At 45.9% G+C, this 11,500-nt stretch overlaps 1 long non-coding RNA gene and 1 pseudogene across 1 annotated transcript; one reads left to right on the forward strand and one right to left on the reverse strand.

Annotated features, from left to right (window-relative positions):
* The first annotated feature begins 923 nt into the window (after positions 1-923).
* On the forward strand, positions 924-1,265 carry LOC144120413 (uncharacterized). Its single transcript, XR_013312439.1, has 2 exons — positions 924-1,061; positions 1,137-1,265. It is a non-coding gene; the product is annotated as an uncharacterized LOC144120413 (long non-coding RNA).
* Positions 1,266-8,831: 7,566 nt separating this feature from the next.
* On the reverse strand, positions 8,832-9,798 carry LOC144098765 (uncharacterized; annotated as a pseudogene).
* Positions 9,799-11,500: the final 1,702 nt, after the last annotated feature.

Below are 11,500 nucleotides of genomic sequence, written 5' to 3' on the forward strand. Positions count from 1 at the left end.
ATGAAGGAGCAACTTTTCAGTTGTGCAATATGCCTCCGCCCCAGCAATTATTGTTCTCAGATGGTAGCGTTTGGCATGCCTTACCTCGCATACTTTGGAGTTGTCTGTTGGCTTCCAGCCGTCTCGTTTGACCTGCGTTTCCCACTTTTTTCTGCGCGCACTGTATCGAGGAAAGCGAAATAGCCGCTGTCCTTTTCTAGTGCTGGCAAAACAGCGGGAACACAACAGCCCAACATAGCTTGATATGCGACTGCTTCATCACACACACGAGCTCACTTCAAGCAGCCGGATCGGTAGTGCCACGAACAGAGCAAGACCCCAGCGCTGACTCTTAAATAGACGTCTCCCGATTGTAAATAACGTGGCGCCAAAGGGACGCGACATGACGCGCAAAATTTTTCACTACCGCCTTGGCTTGAAAACTACACATTTTGACAGATTTGTCTGTCTGGTTGGGTTTGAAGACATAGATAGATAAAGAGGAGGAGGGAAAGGCAGGGATGCTAACCAGAAAGGGGTTCCGGTTGGCTACCCTACTATAATAAACTGTACATCTCCAACCAAAAATTTAACTTTAACCCAACGTTTCGAAGCCGACTCGGCTCCTTCATCAAGGCTGACTGAGGGCAGTAGCTGCGTTCGAATAAATACCGAGCTGAACTGAACTCCAAACCGCCCCTATGCTGTCCCTAGCTGAACCAAACCTGACGCTGCCTGTTCTCTGTAGCCTTTCAGATGTCCCCAACCAATGTTTGTGACTTCGAGGTGTGCGTTTTTCCACGTTTTCTATGCGCGCGAACTTCAGTCGTCCCCAGTGACGATCTATCATAGCGTTGCGAAGAGTGCTCGTTGGTGATTGTCAGCTGAAGCGTTTGTGCAGGTCTCGTCTACGGTTGCGCCCGTCGATCGAGACCTGCACATTCATGCGACGCCTTGCGCCTTGCAAGCGCTGTGCCGCGCATCAACCTGCTGCGCGCAGACTTCTGTGTATAGTGTACGTGGGAGGCAACGACCTCTCGAGGCCCAACACAAGTCCGCAGGAGATTTGCGACAACATCAAGGTATGTACGTGGTGGTACAACGCGTCGAACTTCTGCCGATTTGAGTAATGAGTTCTGAATTATTTCGCATCCTAGGCCCTCATCCTGCAGCTGCTACGCGACGTGGCCCCTGTGGTTCTCGTGGTGAAGGGGTCGTGCCACGCTGGTTCATCACGGTGGACGCCGAGGCGAGCCGTCGCTGGTTGAACCACCGTCACCAGTTACTCAGCCGCAAACTGGCGGCTACGCTTAAGCGGATGCCGTCTGTTTTCATCCTGAACCCGGACGTGAGTACCGACATGCTCGTCTTGTCGTACGCCTTTGGTGTGAACAGACCACAAAAAGGCATGTAGAAGACCAGATGAACATGGTGCTGGCTTGCAACAACATTTATTTGGCATACAGGCAATCTCCGTTTGTTCGTGGCGAAACAAAAAAAAACAAACAGGCTAGGAAAAGTTGTATAACGCATGTGGCTGTAACTTCCGGCCTGTTCTGGTGAAAGAGAAACTGGGCATATGCATTGACATAGTCTTCGCCCCCTGCTGCTGTCATCTCAGCTTCCATATTTTACTCTATCAGTTGCACTTAATATTTTTTTCGAGCAAAACAGTTGCGAATTGAGGCATGCACCCACAGGTACTACAAAACAGTCATCCTCCATCAGAGCAGTTTCCACCTTCTTGGCGTACTTTCTCAACTACTTGGGAGCATATACTAACTGCTTGCTGCATGAGAAATGATTGCATGCAGTATACCACACGCTGTGTGCTCACTTCACGAACTTTTAGTAACAACTCATGATAACGCATGGTGACACGACTACTTACACTATCCAGTTGCGCACATTACAAAGTCATGAAAAGAACATTCATTATGTATAGTTTACATTTCTCTGAAGAGGTCTTGCCCTGACGAAATGGACGAAAGTTTTCAGCAGCTATGTATGCAGGTGACATGCGCCAGTTGCCCAACTTATATTGTCATTTGCATTGAAGAAAGTGTGCTGCAGCCATCACGTTTTGTGAATGCAGGTTGTTCACAGGTTAAAAAAAAAGGGCAGAGCACACTGTTGCTGTCATTCTTTACTTTCACACTCTGCCACACAATCTCAAGAAGTTGACCGATGTTAAGATTGGTTTTTCAGCACCTAAAATGCTGGGTAACATACGTAAAATCATGATATCTGTTAAATGAGTGAGTGTTCAGAGGAGTGCAGGGACTTGTCTCTCACTCACGGCAAGTAGTACGCTCGATAGAGTGGCTGGTGTCGTAAAACTCTCAGTAGGCCTGCCTGCAAGGTTAAAACTGCTGGGCTATGAAGGATGCATGGCAGCACTTTGCAGTACCAGTGGGTGCATATGTCGGTTTGCAGATTGATTCTCAAACACATGAAGGTAAATAGGAGCAGAAAACTATAGAAATTCAGAAGACTGCTGCAGGAGGTGGTCTGTATCAGTGCATGCTCGTTATCATGACACAGAGCTCACGTAGCTAAGGGGCACATGCAGGTATTAAAATATTTATCCTAGCATGCCTGCTTGGTGACCTGCCGTGAATATCTATTCAGACATTTTATCTTCACTTTGTTTTCCTCAAAGACCACCTCTGGAGGTATTATTACATGAGGGGTGGGGTTACAGATATTTGAGAAAAAAATAGAAGTACCAGCATTGCCTTTGAAAATGCATTTTATCTTCACTTCGTTTTCCTCAAAGACCACCTCCAGAGGTATTATTACATGAGGGGTGGGGTTGCAGATATTTGAGAAAAAAATAGAAGTACAAGCATTGCCTTTGAAAATGCGTTTTATCTTCACTTTGTTTTCAGGCCGCCGCGGTGGCTGAGTGGTTATGGCGCTCGGCTGCCGGCCCGAAAGACGCGGGTTTCGATCCCGGCCGCGGCAGTCGAATTTCGATGGAGGCGAAATTGTAGTGGCCCGTGTGCTGTGCAGTGTCAGTGCACGTAAACGAACCCCAGGTGGTCGAAATTTCCGGAGCCCTTCACTACGGCGTCCCTCATAGCCTGAGTCGCTTTGAGACGTTAAACCCCCATATACCATAAACCATTCACTTCGTTTTCCTCAGAGACCACCTCTGGAGGTAATATTACATGAGGGGTGGGGCTACAGATATTTGAGAAAAAAAATAGAAGTACAAGCATTGCCTTTGAAAATGCATTTTATCTTCACTTCGTTTTCCTCAAAGACCACCTCCGGAGGTATTATGACATGAGGGGTAAGGTTACAGATTTTTGAGAAAAAAATAGAAGTACAAGCATTGCCTTTGAAAATGCATTTTATCTTCACTTCGTTTTCAGGCCGCCGCGGTGGCTGAGTGGTTATGGCGCTCGGCTGCCGGCCCGAAAGACGCGGGTTTCGATCCCGGCCGCGGCAGTCGAATTTCGATGGAGGCGAAATTGTAGTGGCCCGTGTGCTGTGCAGTGTCAGTGCACGTAAAAGAACCCCAGGTGGTCGAAATTTCCGGAGCCCTTCACTACGGCGTCCCTCATAGCCTGAGTCGCTTTGAGACGTTAAACCCCCATATACCATAAACCATTCACTTCGTTTTCCTCAGAGACCACCTCCGGAGGTATTATTACATGAGGGGTGGGGTTACAGATATTTGAGAAAAAAAATAGAAGTACAAGCATTGCCTTTGAAAATGCATTTTATCTTCACTTCGTTTTTCTCAAAGACCACCTCCGGAGGTATTATGACATGAGGGGTAAGGTTACAGATTTTTGAGAAAAAAAAAGAAGTACAAGCATTGCCTTTGAAACTGCATTTTATCTTCACTTCGTTTTCAGGCCGCCGCGGTGGCTGAGTGGTTATGGCGCTCGGCTGCTGGCCCGAAAAACGCGGGTTCGATCTCGGACGCGGCAGTCGAATTTCAATGGAGGCGAAATTCTAGAGGCCCGTGTGCTTTAAGCAAGTGCTGTGTTTGTGTGGTCTGCTTTGTTTCTGCCTGTTCATGTGTTGTTTACTTCGAACATGTACCAGAAAGGTTAAATTTTACTGTAGCTCTATAGACGCTTTACAGCGCGGAAGCATGGGCGCTGCCATATTTGGTCACGTGACCACTCTTCCATTGCTGGCCTTCTGACTCCGCTGCCTGCCTGTGCGGAAGCCTCATCTGCAAGCGCGTTTTACTGCGATAGTACTTATTTTTGCTCGCAAAATGGATGCAGGATGGGTGGATGACACCAAGCTTTGGCCGAAGCTTCAGCGGCCGTGTAAGTGCGCTGTTTTTTTGTATTTTAGGACTCTTTGCTCTTGTTTTTGTGTGAGCCTTCACGCCACATCGCTTTGCTTGGTGACGATGGTATGCTCGCTGTCTGTCTTTTCCCGCTTTTCTAAAGCAAAAAACACTGCTTGGATTTCTGTCCTGGTGTGCTTATGACTGTTTTCGTGCGTGAGTTTAAAGCGAGAACTTCCCAGATTTGATTGCAGCACAAGTTAGTTGCGCAAAGTTGTACTTTTTGTGCAGCTGGCTCGTAACGGCCTCATTCTGCAAAAAATCCCCAACACCTGCGTACCAGTTGCTGACAAATAATGAAAACTAATTATTCGTGTCTGATCGGCCGCGTCAGTCATGCTGCGACCCGCCGCATATGTTTACGATGGCTGAACGGCTGGTATTAGCTCCTGATGTTCGACTTTGCATGAAATCGAACTTTTACTCGCTTGCGGAAAGGGTTTCCGAATTTATGCTTTTTGTAGCCTGCCGCAAGGAGCGCGAGATTCAACGTGCACTCGTTTGCAAACAAGTTAGCACTTGAGAAAAGCTCTTTTGCGTTTAACCTACAGCTGCTGCATGGCATCGCGCGATCTACTGCGGTAGCCTTGCGTACGATAAGCGAAGTTTCCAGCGTGGACAGTAAGCCAAAACTGGCAGCCGCTAGTAAAATGCGACGTAAAACTATCAGCACAAGTGACAATATTCCTCACTGCATGCTTCTGCGCCAGTCATGTTAGATCAAAAAAGGTTGGAACTGTGGAGACATTTAATAAGCAGTTCTTTTATTTTGGTTTTGCAAAGTCGAACATCAGGAGCTAATACCAGCCGTTCAACCATCGTAAACATATGCGGCGGGTCGCAGCATGACTGAGGCGGCCGATCAGGCACAAATAATTAGTTTTCATTATTTGTCAGCAACTGAAAGCATAAGTGTATTATGCAGAACCTTACTAGATTTCTTGGCATCCAGCTTTCAGCATGGGGACAAAGTTTTATTACCACAAAACTAGCTACATAAATAGCACACATGATGACATACTGTACTGATATCATTCTTTATTTCAGTTGTCTACAACTACATGGTTGAAATGCCTGACACAGATAGCAAACCATCCCTCAACTACAGAGGATTTGCTGAAGGCAGCAACCTGCTTGACAGTGGCCATGTTGGCGTGGCACTGTACCAGCAGAAAAATGGCGTGAAGTGCATCAAGGCAAACATCAGGTCGTCGCAAACAGCGAGCAGGACGTACCAAACACAAATAAATTTTGGACAACCTTTCTAAGCAAGTTGCACATGCAAAGCGGGGCTAAGTGAGCGGTGCAGCCATATTTGTGCACTGCTCATGAAGGTTGTCGAGGCAACATCCAAGGGGCTCACCGGACAGTCATCAACTAACAAAGCGTGTGCATGGAATGCGGCAACAGCGAAGAATGTCACCCCAGCAACAATGGAGGTAGTTTACTGCCATAAGAAAACACAATCGAAGACGCAGCAGTTCTTATCTGAAAAGGAGATGCTCCTTCACTTCGAAAAATGCCCTCTCGACGTCAGCAAACTTCAGAACACCATGCTACACACTGTTCTGAAGCCACGCAGGAAACTACCCTCAGGTGGTGATGAAGAGGGCCGTGCATGTAAGAACATTATTTCCTGATGTTGCGCATGGCTGACTCAACTAAGTGAGTCGAGCAGGCATAGAGGCTATCATTACGTGCAAGTAAGATTGCCATCTGGGTTTTGTTGTTGCATAAGTGTACATTTTGTTCATTTAAATGTAGTCAGTTTATATAAAGACATTATGCATAAAGATTTGCTCTTGCAATGTTCAAAACTGCAGAAATGCAAGTGACGTGCTTGTGGTTGAACCATCCCAATATACTGGCAGTAATGCTTAACTAGTAATTAGCATTACAGCAGAGCGTGCATCTCGACATTGGAACGTGGTATAGCATCAACAAGACCTCTTTCATACTCATTTATGCAATCTCAGCTGTTCACCATGCACTGCTGAATATGATAGTGCATGAACTACAGGACCTCCTATCAAGTTGTGACAGTTTTTTGTGCGATGATCTCACAAGGTCACTCTTAGCACCTGTGCATAGTTCCTAAGTTCTAGGTGCACCGAGAAACAGCTATTGCTGATGCTGCAGCAGACTTGATTTTTTTGCAACGGCTTTTGATTGTAAATTACACCTACACATGGCCCTACATTGCATACTGACTGAGTTATTTTCAGGTTTTAGCCACCATAAGCCTGTTTCGAGTATGCACAAGAAGTCGTTAAATTAAGCAGACCCTTCTTGTACTCCACAGTTCTCCAGCAAGAGCATGGCCAGCATGACTGCAAGCGGCTGTGCCAGTTATGCCAAGATTTCTTCGTCACCAATGTGCTGCTGTCTCCTGAGCAGGCTGCAACACTGGCAAACCACCCTCAGGGAAGTGCAGCATGGCACAAAGAACGTTTCTTGAGGATAACTGCCAGTGAGGCCCGTAGCATTCCCATCAAAGCTGCCCCTGAGAAGTGGGTATCAAAGCACATACACCCAAGCTTCTATGGTAATGCCAGCACACGGTAAGGAGCCAAATATCTCACTGACTACAGCCTTTGGTGTTGTGCCTCAGTGGCTCTGCATGGCATGCTGAAGTTTACACCTTGGATTCGAAAATGCTAAGGCAAGTTTTATAGTACAAGAACTATTGCTAAATACTGTTTTGCATGTTTGGTTTGGTTTGGTTTATTGGGGTTTAACGTCCCAAAGCGACTCAGGCTATGAGGAACGCCGTAGTGAAGGGCTCCGGAAATTCGGCCACCTGGGGTTCTTTAACGTGCACTGACATCGCACAGTACACGGGCCTCTAGAATTTCGCCTCCATCGAAATTTTGCATGTGATGCTGACAATAGAGCGGTTGCAACACTATGCTTTGATTTTGTACAGCAGCACTTTTGCGTATTTGCAGTATGAACTCTCTATTACTGCATTATGCAAAGTGGCAATTTGCAGGCCGAATTTGCCTGCAAAGAATGGAAGTACCACTGTGTGGTTGTAATTTGTGGTGTAAATTTCTATTCATTGCTTCCAACAGCAAAGCACAGCCTGACTGCTTGTTCATCGCAAATCGCGTGCAAGTTACAAGCCTGAAAGCATGAAATTGGAGGTTGATATTTGTTACGTTGTGAATGCTTGGTTTGTGTATTGCAATATACTAGTCACTGTTGAAGATACTTTAAGATGAGGGACACTAATTCATTACAACATGAATGTGATTTTTACATGAAGGTATGGAAGAGAGTCAGAAGCAAAAGCCCGTGCCTGGTACAAAGACCACGGACGTTGTGGAATGTGGCCTTATCATCCGGCCTGCCACTTCATGGCTTGGAGCCAGCCCTGATGGCATAATTCCAGACTCGGACACAGTGCTGGAAATAAAGTGCCCGACACCACTGACTGTGCAAAAGCATGGTAGCCTTGATGCCCTGTTTAAGAGCGGAAAATATGACGTGATTAAGAAGGAGAACAAACTCACACTCAGCAAGGCCGGGAAGAACAGATATTACCTGCAAGTACAGTTGTAGCTGTTCTGCTGCGAGAGAAGTCGGTGCGACTTCGTTATTTGGGCACCGAACGAGGCATATATTATCGACAACAAAACAAAAGCAGGCGTAGAACAAAAACCAACAGGCTCGTACCCTCACCTGGTACTGAACATTTCTCATCATCCCAAAGTGAACACAGGGAGTACAAGCAGTAAATCTTCAAAGAATGACATCTCCAATATGGTATCAACAAAGGTTTCCATCGGGCAAGCCAATGCAGAAACTCCCCAACATAACTTTCCATTGCATTTTAAAAATCCACAATCCACATAAACGTCGCACCTACACTGTACACACAGCCGCAAAGCAAATGCCCCTAAGTGCACCAGCAAGACAATGAAATAGGCTCAGAACATCAACCTTGGCAGCTCGAACGTGCTTTGCAAGTGATTCCAACTTCAGTTCCTCAAGGAGGAAGAGTGCTTTAGAGTTTGCTCTTCCTGGACAAAAGGTAGCGGACCTGAAATTGCTGACAAACACTTTGGTAATCAGACGGCATGAAAAAAAGGCTCCAACGCGAGTTGTTTGTAGCAGCTAAGATAGCTGAGAGCCATCAGTGAAATAGCTAGCAAAATACCTGAATAGCATATCTCTGACAGATATTCTTAGGGTCATCAACAGCAGCCTGCCAGTACACCAGCATGCTTGAGTTAATTACATAAGAGTTGTATCTTGGAAGTATTCACCTATGGGGCAGAAACTCTGAAGCTAATGAAAATGCTTAAAATTAAATTGAGAGCAATGTGAGCTATGGATAGAGACAGCAAACAAGTGGGTTGGGTCAGGGAATAAATGCAAGTTAATGATATCCTAGCTGAAACAGAAATTGCCATCAGCAAAGCATGTAATATGGAGAGCTGATAACCAATGGCATCAAGGGTGGCAGAGTCAGATGGGCAGTTAAAATTGGCAAGTTTGCTGGGGTAAGGTGGCTACAGCTATCCCAGGAGATTTAACGATTTAACTGAATGCAATTTTGAGGAGCCTTTCTCTTGCAGTGAACATGGTTACGTTAATCAGTGAACAGAGAACATGGCAGGTGCATAAAAACAAGAGACGACTAGATGATGTGGCTACTCCACATAAATCTCCATGCCTCATTCAGGTGTGTTGTCTACCACTTCCAGCTGCTTGCCTGGATGCGATGGTGACTGAGCACCAGGTTCTGACGCATCACCATGATCTCTAATCAAATTCGGTTGCAGGTTGCAGAGCCCAGCGATGGCAACAAGTACATCATTTGCGAGGGGTTTCTTTGTGAATATACTAGCAGGGAATTGCTTCAAAATCCTGAAGCATTTGAGACGCCTTATTGATCGCTCAACATGAATCCGAAGCCTTGCCAGGCGACGCGAACTTACTACATCTGAACGACAAATCTGCGGCCGGCCTTTGGAAAAGCTTGGGAGTGAAACTTTAACAGATGGTGGGAGCAGGTCATCTATGTTAAAGCCACGGTCAGCGAGGACTTCGTCGCCTTGCGTCAGGTGGTCTAAAAAACCACTGTCCAAAGTGATGAAACGATCGCTTGCACGGCCACCATACGGTTTTCACAAAAACATAATAAACCCACTTGGTGCAATGACGTGAAGAATTTTGGCCGTATTGTGCGATTTGTAGGAACTGTAAGTTGTATTTCTTCGGTGCAGTTGCCCAGGTCTGTCAATGAAAATTTCGAAACAGTCCACAATGCAAGTTACGGAGTAATTCTCCTCAAAAACATAAGGCAATGTCCTCCTGATTGCTGTTCTTGGCAGCCAGAACACTAAGAGCTCTCTGGCAAACTTTGTTACAATGAAGCAGAAAATCCTGCTAATGTCTGCAGTGGATGCACCAAAACGTAAGCTAAGGTCATTAAGCAATAGGCCAAGACGCAGCCGCATCAGTGTAAGTAGCATTTGGTCCTCAAAGGGCATAGTGAAAGGGCTCTTCACAATAGTGGAAAGAGTCCGAACCAGTTCGTCAAATACTACTTTTGACAGACCTGTAAAGAAGCGGAAGTGATTTGGTGCAAGAGTTGAGTATGCACTGAATATAGTCTGGCAAGCACTGTCTGCAGTGACCGGGGCCTGCCTGCGAGTGGTTGCATACAAATGGTCATGAGCAGCCGCTGGCTCCACTTGAGTTCCTTTTTCTGATGTTTCGGTAATCTTGCATCTGCAGCCACAGGCCAAGCAGCCATCAACGAGACTCTCAGCTCCTTCTCTCCTGTACAACGAAGGATGTGGAGGAAAGTGAGACACAATATTTAGCATAGTAGTATGAGCTAACAAGCACACAGAATAAAATTACCATGCCGTGCAACGGTTATACTACAGGGAAATAAATAGAGTGTTCTGGCTGTATAATTGTGGTCTGCATCGTACTCCTGTAACAACTTGCAGAGGTATTGAAAGCTTTAAAGGGACACTGAAAGAAAATTGAAACTGGCCTCTATAGATAAGGTACTGTCTTCTAATCACAAATGCTAAGCGAACACTGAGCTTTTATGAATGGGAAAAAAACTAAATACAGGGATTCCCATCATTGGCTGACAATATTCAGAGTTTTCCTCAGTAGCCCGTGAAACAGTGCTAACGCAGCAAACTGTCAAGCTTACAGCAGACGACGAACGTGTGCAGTGGAATGGCTGAGCAATGTATGTACAGTACTCACGGATTGAAATAGGACATTCGGAGCGCGTGGCCGTCGCTTCATGGAGCGCCGCCCGTAGACGCTCGTGGAACCAAGGTGGTGCATTGTGGTATGGCGCGAGAGGGAGAACATCTACAAAGCAGAATTGTTCCTTCCAGTAGCCAATGAGCCGGCCTGTGGTTTACCACATGCCTGCGTGGCACTGCAAGGTTAGCGCTCCGAATGTCCTATTTCAATCCGTGAGTACTGTACATGCACTGACTGAAATCAAGTCTGCTCTCATGTGCATTGATTGCTTTTTGTTCAGAATTGCACAGCAGTAAACACCAAGCAACGTGAAAAAGTCTAGTTTCAAACATACATAGCAGCGTGTGGCAACCACCATCTCATGGGAAAAAGAATGAAAAGATAGTAATTGCTTCATTGAAATGCCGACTGTGTATGCCTGCAGAGATAGGCATAACTCCTGCGCACATGGCAGCAAGAGATGCACAATCCTGGTCCAGGCAATAAGCTGTAACTGTCTTTGAAACTTGGAAAGAATCCAACCTGGCGCAAGTAAAACCACACACACAAAGGAAAGACAAGGAGACAACGGACAGGCGCCATTGTCTCCTTGTCTTTCCTTTGTGTGTGTGGTTTTACTTGCGCCAGGTTGGATTCTTTCCAAGTTTCAAAGATGCTTAACCAACTTGCCCAGCAACATGCCTTACTAAGCTGTAACTGGGCTAGCCTATATGAGTGGTTGCAAGAAATTTTACTGTTAACTGAACATGACAATGCTAAAGATGGCAAAACTAGTAAACAAGCTTACAATCACCATTTCATGATATCAGCAACTTTATTTGTGAACAGATTCTGCTGTTCTTAACCCTTTCACACGCCATTTCTTTTTTTCTACTAAAAAGGAGCACTCCCACCAAAAAGGCATCTTCAAGCATTGACAAAGACAGTTTGTTAGTTCTCAAGGGCAAAATACTAGTA

This window comes from Amblyomma americanum, chromosome 1, assembly GCF_052857255.1.
Source record: "Amblyomma americanum isolate KBUSLIRL-KWMA chromosome 1, ASM5285725v1, whole genome shotgun sequence".
NCBI classification, from domain to species: domain Eukaryota; kingdom Metazoa; phylum Arthropoda; class Arachnida; order Ixodida; family Ixodidae; genus Amblyomma; species Amblyomma americanum.